General features: G+C 41.6%; 1 long non-coding RNA gene across 1 annotated transcript; it reads left to right on the top strand.

Moving 5' to 3' along the window:
- Positions 1–7,992: 7,992 nt before the first annotated feature.
- LOC143508896 (uncharacterized) lies at positions 7,993–14,435 on the top strand. Its single transcript, XR_013129525.1, has 3 exons — positions 7,993–8,409; positions 11,147–11,244; positions 11,722–14,435. It is a non-coding gene; the product is annotated as an uncharacterized LOC143508896 (long non-coding RNA).

Below are 14,435 nucleotides of genomic sequence, written 5' to 3'. Positions count from 1 at the left end.
AGATGACACCCAACTTTACATATCAGCCAAACCTGATGACAGACTCAGTTTAGGAAAAATTGAGGCCTGTGTAAGAGATATTAAATGCTGGATGTCTCTAAACTTCCTCCAACTTAATGAGGACAAAATAGAAGTTCTCCTCCTGGGCCCTAAGGCCTCAAGACAGAAAATTCCAGATATAATGCTTAATCTCGCAGACTACCCCATTACACCTGGCACAGTAGCCAAAAACCTAGGCGTCATACTCGACTCCAACCTATCATTTGATAAATACATAGATAATACTACTAGGATAGCTTTTCTACATCTCCGCAACATTGCCAAGTTAAGAAATGCATTATCACAGGATGATGCAGAAAAATTGGTACACGCCTTTGTTAGCTCTAGATTAGACTACTGTAACTCACTACTGTCAGGATGTTCAAATAGGAATCTAAATAAACTTCAAATAGTTCAAAATGCTGCAGCCAGAGTTCTGACCAGAACTAGAAAATTTCAGCATATTAGACCAGTCCTATCAGACCTGCATTGGCTCCCAGTTAAATTCCGTATTGATTTTAAAATTCTATTATTAACTTATAAAGCACTGCATGGGCTTGCTCCTGAATACCTCCAGGAACTTATTTCCTACTATGAACCCCCACGTCAACTAAGATCACAGGGTGCTGGTCTTTTATTAGTTCCACAAATTAATAAGGTAACAGCAGGGGGAAGAGCCTTTTCTTATAAGGCCCCCCAGCTTTGGAACAACCTTCCAAAATGCGTATGGGACTCCGACACAGTCACAATCTTTAGGTCTAGGCTGAAAACCCACCTATTTGGTTTAACGTTTGATAATTAACATCCCCCCTTAGATAAAGGTACAGATCCAGGGGTTCATAGACGAAGGATTTTATGGTAGACTGGGGCGCTGGTGCTGTCGTCCTGTCACTGCTCGTGGTCACTCAAGTTTGTTGCCATTGTCTCAGAATGCACTCAAGCCTATGTTACCTTCTGGTTCTGCCTTTTTAGCTAGTCCCACCTGCTCGAGGAAAAATGAGATGAGGAGAGAAAAGCGATCCATCCTGTGCCAGCCACCTACTGCCTGACCGGATAAGCCTACACCATGATGGACATTATTATATCTTTTCCTTTTCTTTATTTCTTTGTCTAAATTGTTGTTGTTGTCATGGTGATCGGTGTCGGCCAGAGGAGGATGGGTTCCCCCCCTGAGTCTTGGTTCCTCTCAAGGTTTCTTCCTCATGCAAAAAAAACTAGGGAGTTTTCCTTGCCACTGTCGCCCTTGGCTTGCTCACTGGGGGCTAGGACTCGGCACTTGTAAAGCTGCTTTGTGACAACAACTGTTGTAAAAAGCGCTATATAAATAAAATTTGATTTGATCGATTGATTGAGATTTTGACCGTCTGGAGATAGAACTTGACCCAATCGAAGAAATGGATGAGAAGACTGACTTAATGTCATTCAAATCCAGTGGCTCCCTTTCTGCCTCTTTTCTTTCTATCCAATCCAATATTTTTGATACAACCTTTCTTGTAACAGTTTCACACTTATCCACTCTACGGCGCATGTTGTTATTCGGAACCTTAATTCAGTGCAGATCTACATACACATGGTTCAACTCTTTTGCAGCATTGCTTACCTGTGAAATTAGGTCTTGCATCACATTGTGCAAGGACCAATCAGCGTTTGCATGACATCCTTTACAAGAAATCTTCACTTCTCGTACTTTACCTTAAAACAACATTTAAGTTCCATTAATCTTTTATGATGCAGTTCTTGCCCTTTTGCAGTTAAGGATTGGATTCATTGACTTCTCTGAGGCCCCCCTTGCTTGTCAATATGCAACACATCATCGGCCATTGGGTGCATCTCTGCCTCTACTTGGAGGTTTTCCTGTTGCACTGTCTGCTGGGATGAAGGTTTGAGAGCAGCTACTACTATGTCATTCTCCCCGTCACTCCTGAAGGATTGACCATTTTCTGCCATTTTAGTCTAAACTGAACCCTTTCTATTAATTATACTGCTACTGTAGAATATACTACCTTGATAACAGAATAATCAGAATAAAAACACTGCAATGAACTGTTTCCTGAATGAAATATGATAAACTGAAAAACATACGACTGATCAACACTTAACTGACAATTACAGTTATCTTAATTTTTACAATCACGAACAGACGAGAATGAATGTACATCAGCATTCAATTTTAACGGTAAAATGAATGAAGTCCTTATTCACAATTATAACGTCTAACAGCAGTCTGACAATGACCAATAGGGTCACTTTAACTTGTACTTGAGCACCTAACTTCTTATACGCGCCGCTCTTGCATGACGTGGATGAATGAATGAATGAATGTTCGATTTATATAGCGCCTTTCCAGATTCCCAAGGCGCTTTACAATTTAACACAGTTACAAGTCACAGACAATCAATCACACACACACCGGCGAGAAGCGGCAGCCAATTGCGCACAGCGTACTCTCTACCGGAAGCCACAGCCCCCTGGGGGACTGAATGGGGTGCAGGAAGGGGAGAGAGGACAGACTCTAGTGGCAGAGCACCATCCACCACTGGGCATACAAGCACACACACACAGACACTACTTTTTATTGAACATAGAGACACAGACACACACTCAGGGAGAATTTTTTTGTTGACTGCCAATTTACCTAACCTCCATGTTTTTGGACTGTGGGAGGAAACCGGAGATCCCGGAGGAAACCCACGCAAACACAGGGAGAACATGGAAACTCCACTCAGATAGGGACTTGAACCCAAGACCCCAGTGCTGAGAGGCAAACGTGCTAACCACCAAGCCACTGTGTTGCCGTGTTGGATGTGAGGCCTTGGAGATGACATACGGTGGATTTGGCTTTTGATGGATGTTCACTGCCTGCACCGCGCAGTCGAGTTCTCACTGTGCCTCCTCTTAATGACCACAATCAGCAACAGTTCTTTGCAAAAACTGATGGTTTATGTTGTAGTACAAGGGTGTCCACACCTTTTCAGCTTGCGAGCTACTTATAAGATGACCAAGTCAAAATGATCTACCTACTATAAAAATGCTAAACAAATGTATTTCTCCTATATTATCATTATTTAAGTTATTATTATTTAGGGCTGACCTGCAATAGTCGCTGATTCGACTATAGTCGACTATCCCCCCTAGTCGACTATGAACGTCATAATCGAATGTACCATTCTAACTGCATGGGGGTGCCCAAGGATGCTGCTAAGCATTAGTTGTTACATGAAATGTCTTTGTTTTCGTTATATATAGCCTTTTGTCAAATAAAATCATAATTTCTGTTAATAAATATTTTTTAATGATTTGTGCGCATTAACAATAGGCATCTTCCTTACTACACATTAATAAATCACACCCTGCAGTTGCACAATCCAAATGAGCGGAGCTGAACATGCTACACGATAGCCGAGCTTATAATGGCTACTAAAAAAAACTTCAAAAGTGTGGGAGTATTTTGAAAAAGATAAAGATGAATCAAACAAAGTAAAGTGCAAGTTATGTCATCAACGTATTTCATTTCGCACAACAACCAACATGGCATACTATTTAAAACGCGTAAGGCAAAAAAAAAACCAGTTCAGCCATTTGTCGTTTTGGTTGTGTCTTGTCATCTCGTCGCGGTGCGTCTCTGCAAATAGGCCTATAAACATTTTTGTTGTTGTTTGCTTTTTAAACCCTGTTACTTGAACCTTTCCTTATAATTTTTTTGCTGCTGTGTGGTAATTTTTTAATATTTTCAGTAAGGCATATTTTATTTAAAATATTTTTGAGGTTTTACACAGTACCTGTCTGACAATTCGATATGCGCACTGCACAGTGACGGTGACTTTTTTTTGTTAATTTTGATTTGATTTGATTTGATTTAATTTATTCCAAGCCAAGCCAACAATTACAATCCAATATTACAATTATATATAAATATTCATATTTAATGAATGTTAATGTTCTCTAACTGTCACGTTGAGGACCCCGGCCCCTCCCTTTTGGACACGTGTTTACGTCGTCCGCGTCTATTCGTCTACGTCAGTGGATCTACGTGGTTGTGGTTTAGTCCTGTGATAATCTGTCTCACCTGTGGCTCGTCTCGTCATCACATGGGGCTGATGTGGTTTGTCTATTTAATGTGCGCTCGCGCAGTGTCCTGTGCTCGTTGTTGTCTAAAGTTTACACGTCTCTGTGTTGTTTCATGTTCTCCGTGTGCTTTACGCGCTATATGTTGAGTAAAATAAAAGTGACGTCTGTCATAAGGAGGATTCCTTGTCTCGTCCTTAGTCGACCCACGAACGTCACACTAACGTTTCATTAAAAACAATTAATAAGTAAATAAATAAAAGCTGAATAAAGCCAACCTACCATGTTTATTCATTTATCTGAGTGTTTTAGGTTTTTAATTTTGAATCTCATTTAGTCCTGAATGAGAATGGGATTCCGTTTAAGGTGCTCTTGATTAAAAAAAAAAAAAAAACCAGATTCGACTATTAGTCGACTAAAGGGAAAATCTGACGAATCAGATTCGACTATGAAAATCCTTAGTTGAAGACACCTCTATTATTATTACTATTTAATATTGTGTATTATTTCTTTCCTTTTCCTTTTAGGATAAATAAAGTATTTTGTATATTAAAATTTATAAAGTATTTTAAAGTATCACTAATTGTAGCAAGAAAAACTCACAGTCTGCAATATCCTTCCAAAGTTGCTGGGTCAAATCCTCAGCCATGGCTTCAGAGGGCCGTGTGACTGTATTCCTTGATAGCTGGAGAGTTTTGATTGAAGATAATATTTCCAATTGTTTTTAAAGTCTCGGAAGGAATCAGCAGCTTCAACAAATGCCTCTTTTATCATCTCTCCGTCTTGGACTTCTTGTGCTTAACAATTAAGTGACTCACCTACAGGATCGTTGCAGCAAATTCTGGGCCCTGTACACTCTCGATGACAGTGGGCCCCTATAAATGCCAGTAAACGAGGCACATGAGCAAAATGGGCCCCTCTCCCTACTCGGGCCATATAGTCAGATCCACTTTTCCCCCCACTACCACGCCCATGCTCACCTGAAATGATGCTTCTGTGGCTGCCTTCGCTTTAGTGGTCGGATGTGAGAAAAATTACTGGTGTCCAGACAACTGGGATTTTAGTTCTTATGTTTTTATGAACAGTCCGAAAATGCCGCTCCAAATTTCCCTTCCCTTCTTTGGAATAGCAACGGCACACTGACAGATGAGGCAAACACACATAGAATATGACATAGTGAAACAAATCCTCCTATTCTGTATGAAGTGGTAGTTTTTAGGCTTCTTACTCAGACCAGCTACGGGACTCATTTTAGTACCCTTTGTTGTATTTAGTTGAAATAAATTGGAGGCTAGCTACGCTGCAAGGTACCTGAACAAGCGTAGGTTAGCGTGGTTTAACGCGGATGCGTAGGTTGTTAGAAGTTCAGACGTCAGATTGGCTACCCTGTATGTCAATCAAAATACAACCGTCAGTGCAGATAGATGATAGCCATCATTCACCTCCTATTTTTTAATATCATGCGATCTACACTCACTTCCTTCGCCATCAACAATCGATGTATTGGGCACCCCTGTTGTAGTAAAACTCTTTCCCATCGTGAGAACTGCAGGATATAAATGTAGCCCTAGCATGGTCTGCCCTCTGGTGGGTGTGAGGGATTGGGGAAGAAGCAGGCAATCACAGAGGCAGCTGTGGTCCTGCAGTTCAGGTATTTAGGCAGACAGCCCAGGGTCCTTAGAGCAGAACAGTGTGGCTAGGCTAACAGCAGCACGAGTGACCGCGCTTGGACGAAGAACTGTTCTTATCAGGCATGCACATGGTAAAGGTACGTGGTGGTTGTGTGTAGGCATTTGACTATAAATATAATGCGACCAGCTAGTGCTTATGGTGTCTTTATGCTTGCAAAGTGTGAGACCAGCACGGAGACGCCGTGATTCCCTGTAGCATATTCATTGTTTGGAAGTAGAGCTGAGGTGGTGTGCGGTGCCGCGACGGTGTTTACTGTACAGCCCGGGACGTATGGTGATCACTTGAAGGTATAATGCGATGTATATCTGTCTGATATTTCTTGCCTATGGTGTTTTAAATTTGGCATATTAGTGACATGATGCCTTATTTTCTTTGTCTAACCAGGTTAATGCAAGCGACTAGCCTTCGATTGACGCTGGTCACTTTATAACACAGATTATACTGTACTTGGGTTGCCAGCTGCTTTTCCTTGTATTTTTTATGTTTTTATTCTTTTCCTACGTACTGGTATGTTTCTTTCCGGTTGCTGTGGTTTTATGATAAAAAATTTTTTTATCAAAGGTGGTTGCAGTATGTACTGGGTCAACAGTGTGGAGTTGGGATATTGATACTTTGGGTATCCACTAGTGTGACTTGCAGTGCGATATAGGGTGAACACTATGTGCAGTATCGTATGGTGTAGTGTAGACGGATTAAAACCATTTAGTTTACTTTAAATTGTGTTTAACATTGTTAGTGGAGTTACTTTTGTGCCATTGGCTAGGCTGTTTTTGTGTTCAGTTGTTTGCAAGTCATGCGCAGCCGCAGTAGCAAGAACAGTAGTCTGAATTTGGTTTATGAAGAAGGCAGCTCGTAGCTCACCGCATGGACGAAAATAATAACATTCTGTGCCCGAGCAAGAGTGCCTCAACACCTGTAGCCAGACCGTAACCACACAGAGACTGTAACAACATCCCATTGACTTTAAGACTGTGGTGAGTGTAGGTTATTTCCTTGCCCTGTACTGCTGAAGATTCTCAGTAAACGACTCGGCTAACTGCATTCAAGTGTCTTTGTCGCGGCTTGCTTCTACACCCACGCAAGTAAACTCCATAAACATAGAGAACATCAAAAACGAGACAATATCTCTGGTTTTAAATGTTCTTTTTCACATCTGATAACTTGCCGTGCAATATAGTGAGATCGTGGTGTGCAATAGGGGATCTTTTTTGTGTTTTTTTTTTACTTCTTCAATACTGCGCATGGCCCCCTTTAACGCTTGACAGCCCAATGGCTGCATTTTTGAGCGAATGGTACTAGTACACTTTAACACTAGATATCTCAAGTTGTACATATAGGAAAATGATCATTCAGGGCTCAAACTGAAGAAGACAGTTAGACCAACATATTTATTCATCTCTAGCTTATATTACAGAAGAAAATGGCCAAAAAAACTTGAACTTGAAATTGACCAGTATGTATATTCACATAGTTATTCCAATCTGTCTATAAATTTGCAATATATTTCGCTATGGTCTTTTCTAATAACACAGAAAAAATGGAGCAGATCCATGCAAGCATTGCAAAGTTATTCCACTTTGTCCTAAGGTATGTCAAGTTCAACATTCCAATGTATGCTAAGTATGAGACACACCCGGTACACACCCATAGCCAACTAAGCTAACATGCTAACAAATTCCATACACGAAACCGAAGAGCTATTTCAAACAACAACGAAGCACATATTACAGAAAACCAGAAAATTACAATGAATAAATTTCATGTCCAATTATGAACGGTACGTTATGATATTTATGTCCAATATAGTCCCGACAGGCTAAGCTAAGCTTACGTTGCCAACTCCGGTAGCATCCGACACGATACCGAGTATCTCAAAAGTATCTGAAGCACTCAAAAGCTCCAATACTGTTTATAATATATTGTTTAGTATTAGATTATATATTTTGTACAAAATCGCTTATAAAAATTATCCATTTTTACTCACGAGTACGTAGAATCGCGTCGTAGCCGGTGTTCATTCCCACTTCCGGGTTGGCGAAAATTCCGAAAATTGCTCATACATTCCATAAAAATTTATCCTTTTATTTTCTGTGATGTTCAAAAGTATCCACAATCAGAATAAAAACGAACAAAATGATCCATGACTGATTCAGTTTCGCCGAACAGTGTGTTCTGGGGAGCTTAGCAAAGGTTAGCTTATGTTGCTATGCTAGCGGACCCACATTGGAAATGAACCGGGATGTTGCGAAGCGTCGTTTAAAATAAATCATCCACCAATCATGGCAAACGAGGGCTGGTTAGCTTCAGAAGGAAGTAAACTATTGGTTAGAACAACACTCAATCACTTCTAAGGCGCCAGATTGTCTCAGTAGGTTGATTGGTGAGCCGACCTCCCCCTCCCCTTCGCACCTCGCCGGTGAGAGGTTGTAAAACCTGTCATTCAAAGTCACTACCCCCTTCTGACCAATAAAAACCACTCAAATCAAAGCAGAACCGCTGCAGCTTTGTAATAAGAGGTCAAATCAGCTTTCAAAACGTTTCGGTGACGCTTAGGGGGCAGATTTGTCGGAGCGTCCCATCCAGGAAGTGGATTACGCAAAATTTTGCAGTGAGGTGAGCAAGCTTTTAAAGGTATTTAACCACAACGGATATACGATGTTAAGGTCTTAAATTAAAGCTGCAGTAAACGATTTTTAGGTGACAAAACATTAAGGCCCCGTCCACACGACGCCGGAGGTTTTTAAAAACGGAGGTTTTTGTCTCCGTTTTCAAAAATATCTCCGTCCACACGATCAGCGTTTTCAAAAATATCTACGTCCACACGACGCCGGAGATTTTTAAAAACGGAGGTTTTTGTCTCCGTTTTCAAAAATATCTACGTCCACACGACGCCGGAGGTTTTTGTCTCCGTTTTCAAGAATATCTACGTCCACACGACGCCGGAGGTTTTTAAAAACGGAGGTTTTTGTCTCCGTTTTCAAAAATATCTACGTCCACACGACGCCGGAGGTTTTTAAAAACGGAGGTTTTTAGCCTCCCGTCCACACGAAGACTGCGTTTTCGGTAACCGAAAACGGAGGTTTTTGAAAACGCCTTCCAAGGTGGAGACTTTTGAAAACTCAGGTCTCGGCGTATTCGTGTGGACGGGGAAAACGCATGTTTAGGAAAACGCTGACGTCACATAGTGAGTCTGCGCATGTCTTTTTTTTTTAGTTTACATTCGCTCAGCTTGTTCAGCATGGATACGCAGCCATGAAACGCTGCAATTAACATGCCAGCCCAGTAGAGGGCGATCGTACTTCCCACAGAATGACATCAAAACACTTGAAGAATCAAATTAAATCAAATATATTTGTATAACGCTTTTCACAACACATGTTGTCACAAAGCGCTTTACAGGATTTACAAAGTTAACAATAATGTAGCGTGTAGTGCAGATGATTGATTCAGGGAACGAGCCATTTTGAATACTTGCTTTCTTTATTAGAGAGCAGCCCTGTTTCAACACAACGGGTAATGCTTGTGAACTCGGACTTACACATACGTTGAATGGGTGCGGGGTATCGAATGAGTACGAACACACGGGGGTGGTAGGTTTGACAAGCACATTAAAAACACTCATACATACATCGATTAGAAGCTTGCATTGTACAGACACATTCATCACATAGCACTTTATCACAAGCACATTATAACACTAAACGACCAAATATGACACGAAAGGGATTATGGGAACGATTTGATATGACAATTTGAAAAAACTGAACGCATTTAGGCGCCTCCGCTGTGTTATGTAATGCGAAAGTAACATTAAATTAAACTGTACACATGTTAATAATCCGCCAATTGCAGTGACAACGAAAGCAATCACGGAGCTGTCCATGCTGAACAAGCTGAACGAATGTAAACAAAAAAAAAGACATGTGCAGAATCCCTATGTGACGTCAGCGTTTTCCTAAACATGCGTTTTCCCCGTCCACACGAATACGCCGAGACCGGAGTTTTCAAAAGTCTCCACCTTGGAAGGCGTTTTCAAAAACCTCAGTTTTCGTGTGGACGGGAGACTAACGGAGACAAAACCTCCGTTTTTAAAAACCTCCGGTGTCGTGTGGACGGAGATATTTTTGAAAACGGAGACAAAAACCTCTGTTTTTAAAAACCTCCGGCGTCGTGTGCACGGGAGGCTAAAAACCTCAGTTTTTAAAAACCTCCGGCGTCGTGTGGACGGGGCCAAAGACATCTCGCATCATAAATATGTTTTTTAAACGGATATGTCGGGAGATCCCCCGCGGGGTGCACTTTTCTCGCCAACTTCAAAGCCAGATATCTCGCGATTGGCTGCACGTAGACGTCTAAAACTCGGTAGGCATGTAGATGGGATAGAAAATTTTGAATTTATCGCTGTTCGGAGCGCTGTTATCTCCGAACATTAATCGGAGATTCATTAATGTTTAATATGTTTTATAAGGCCATAAAGCAGCTGGGCCCGCCGGCGGGCCCACTAGGGGGCGCTTCAAACCTCATTAACTGCTTTCGCTAAAGGTGAGGAAATATGTAGCCCTTTGAAAAAAGAGATACTGAAGTGGTATTGATTGTTTTTTCCATTGTTCTTTGTAAGATGTTTGTTTTTCTACATTTGGAGACTGTTCTGAATCACTGTATGTTGTTCTTACGTAAAACAGTGTTAGAAGATGGAAAATACAACCTTATTGTTATATATGTGTTACTGAAATGGTTAAAGCTCCTAAGTTTGGTTGAAATAGACAGGACAAACATGTGCTCAATACACTCTAACTTTAGGTGAATCTGTCAGTTTTATTTTAGTTTCAGTGATTGGATATTTTAGCAAATTGACACGCCTTGAGTTTTCCTATTGGTTCCAGAGAAAGAGGGTGGGAAGAACGTGAGAGAGTGAAGCTGCGGCGGGAGAAGAGAAAACGTACAGAGAGAGGATACGAGTACAGCTAACATTCAGTTTATTCTAAGAATTTTAGAGTACAACATTATTATTACTGACATAGATGTCGGCTAGACCCTTTTAGTTCACTGTAGTAACGTGTAGCGGAGTGTCTGAGTTTAATTCTCTAACGGAGGGAGAGTTGGGTGAGCTTCAAATACACAGAACCTGTATTATTTAGCGTGGTAGTTTGCTTAGAGAAGCCAAACGAGAGCAAGTACCCAGTTATCATCAGCCCCAGTAAGAGACTGTCGCGGTACTTCAGGAGAGTTTTTTAAGTCTGAGAGACTAAAACGGACAGCTCAACTTTGCTTTGGTGAGAGGAAAGATTGTCACGCTGTCATCTCCATAGCGTGACAAGCTAATGCTAATCTCCTCTGTCTGTAAGAGCAGGGCTGCATCACACAGCATGGAGCAGCGACCCGCCCCCTCTCGTCTTTTGTTGTTGCATCGTCACGTGACTCAGCGGCGCCAGCTAAACAACCATGCAGGTAGGCTCAGCCTGACCCCAATCAGCGCTTTCCTTGAGTCGACACGTCTAAGTGTGGAGAGAGACGCCACAGGAGTATTGAAATGTCCGAGAGGAAGAGAAGTACAGAAATCCCTCGTTTATCACGTTTATGCATTGTTTACTGTAATTCGTACTATTTTATTATTTATATATATAATATGAGAGGTGGACTAGAAAAAATATTATGAACAATTTAACTTCAAGGAATATTTACACATCCATACAATATGAAATTTATAGACTTTAAACATACAGAGGTTAAAAAAATGTTATTAATGATTTTCTGTCATTTTTATTTAAGAAAAAAACAATTGCAATTAAAGGAAGAAAATTCATTTTTTTCCTATGAACAATTCTATTTCAAAAAATGAACAGAAAGAAAGAAATAGAAAAGATATATAGTGAGGGAATAATTTTTATTCATTTTTGTATTTTTTCGTGTATTCTACTTGTTTAGGAAACACGATGGCTTGGTGGTTAGCACTGGGGTCTTGGGTTCAAGTCCCTGTCTGAGTGGAGTTTGCATGTTCTCTGCGTGGGTTTCCTCAGGTGTCTCTGGTTTCCTCCCACAGTCCAAAAACATGGAAGTTAGGTAAATTGTCATTCCCTGACTAATTCTCCCTGAGTGTGTAACTGTGTGTCTCTGTTCAATAAAAAAGCAGGTGTCTGTGCATGAATGTGTGTGTGCTTGTATGCCCAGTGGTGGATGGTGCTTTGTCAATAGGATCTGTCCTCTCTCCCCTTCCTGCACCCCATTCAGTCCTCAAGGGGGCTGTGGCTTCTGGTAGAGAGTACGCTGTGTGCAATTGGCTGCCGCTTCTCACCGGTGTATGATTGGTTGTGTAAGACTTGTACCTGTGTTAAAATTGTAAAACGACCTTGATAGGTGCTATATAAATTGAACATTCATTCATTCAAAAAATATATATTTTCCTAATGTTAAGGCAAACTTTGTTTTGTTACTGTTCCATTGTTTCTAAACAAAAATATTGATTGTGAAGTATTTTGTTGTCACATACAATGTTTGGTGAAATTGTATCCTAGATCTTTTGGATCCTTTGGATCTATGAAGCTTAATTATAAAAAAGTATCGGTATCGATATCGGCAATACTGGCCCTGTATTTACTTGGTATCGGATCGATACCACAATTCCCAATATAGCCCACCTGTTACGGTACAGCCCCTGACCCCTTCCCTTTGGGCGTGTGTTTATGTCGTCTATGTCTAGTCGTATGCGTCTGTGTATCTTCGTGGGTGTGGTTGTGTCCGTGTATTAATCAGTTTCACCTGTGGCTCGTCTCGTCATCAAGCGGAGATTATGTGGTCTGTCTATTTAGTGTGCGTTCACGCAGTGTCCCGTGCTCAGCTTTGTTCGAGTTTGTCTACGTTACACGTCTCAGTGTTAAACGTGCGCTGTCTGCGCTATTTGTGTCCTTAATAAAGTGATGTTGGATTTCGTGCCTCGTCTTTCCGCCCGCACACCGCATCACACCACTAGCCAAGAGGCGTGTGACATCAGCAGCTGTCTATGAGCAACCCGGGCCCAGAAAAACCGTTCCGCCACTATAGCCACACTAAGCACAACCGCACAACTCGTCTGTCAGCTACCAAAATAGTAATTCAAAGCAATAACACTACTGTTGTTTATGGCCAAAAACCTATAGAGTCCATGCATAAAATAATTCGACCACAAGCACTTCCGTTGTGTTGTGATTAATTTGCAGCGCGTTTCTGAAATGAAGTGCACACGTTGTCATTTTGATGCATTTGCTTTGCGTATTTGCAGTGCGTTTTTCACTTGCATCACGATGGGCTTTCAGAGCTACCGGATGTAATACATCTCTATCTAAATCTCTTCTTTAATAAATCTCGCTCTTCTCAGCATGTGCATCCACTTCCTCATTGTTCCATGACACCCCTTGGCATTACAGACACAGTACAACCCGGCGCCCTACAGCACACTGTGTTACAACACTACACACTACAACGGGCTGCATTAAAACACCATGCACTGCGCTAAAAAAACTACATTAAAATGTACTGCACTACAATGCGCTGCACTACAGCATGCTGCGCTACACCATGCATTACAACACCATGTCACTACAACGCGCTGCACTACAACGTGCTGTGATACAACACCATGCACTACAAGGTGATGAGCTACAATGCACTGCGCTACAACACCATGCACTACAAGGTGATGAGCTACATTGCACTGCGCTACAACACCATGCTGTACAACGCACTGCACTACAATACGCTGCACTACAAAACTGCTCTACAATGTGCTGCACTAAAATGCGCTGCACTACAACACCATGCACTACAACATGCTGCACTACCACGCGCTGGGCTACAACACCATGCACTACAAGGAGCTGAGCTACAATGCCCTGCGCTACAACACCATGCACTACAACACCATGCACTACAAGGAGCTGAGCTACAATGCCCTGCGCTACAACACCATGCACTACAATGTACGACACTACATCACGCCCCACTCCATGCAGTACAATGCGTTGTGCTACAACACCATGCACTACAACACGTTGTGCTACAACGCGATGCGCTACAACACTGTACTACAACATGCTGCGATACAACATCATGCACTACAACGTGCTGTACTAGAATGCGCTGTGCTACAATGCGCTGCACTACAACACTGCACTACAACGCCACCTTCTCTTCTACTGGCCTACATAAACATGGCAGATGTTCCTTTCCACACTCCCGTCAGTGAAGGAATGGTCAGCCTGTGTGTGGGGTCTCGGTGAAGATCGACATACTCAAACTATTTCCATGACTTTCATGAGCTGAGTCAAGTGTATCAGAGTGTGTGTAATTTACCCAATTTACCCCGTTTGTTTGTTCACTACCAATAAACATTTGGTTAAATTTCAGTAATTCGTTTGTCATTGCACTTTTCCTGTGGTATTGGATCGGTGCCATCTCTACTCTGAATTTAGCGTATCAAGGTTTGGGATTTCCCTTAAATGGCAATTGGAATCCACCTGTGTGGTCACAGAAACCAATATTGGAAACTACCTCACATTCACATTCCTCAACAAGGAAATGATAGTTGTTTTCTTAGTGAATAGTATTGGCTCTACTGGCCTCAACACATACAGGCAGACGTCTCAACACAGCAGACAAATGCAGTT

This window comes from Brachyhypopomus gauderio, chromosome 2 (assembly GCF_052324685.1).
Source record: "Brachyhypopomus gauderio isolate BG-103 chromosome 2, BGAUD_0.2, whole genome shotgun sequence".
Taxonomy (NCBI): Eukaryota; Metazoa; Chordata; class Actinopteri; order Gymnotiformes; family Hypopomidae; genus Brachyhypopomus; species Brachyhypopomus gauderio.
This window is presented reverse-complemented; position numbering and strand designations above follow the sequence as displayed.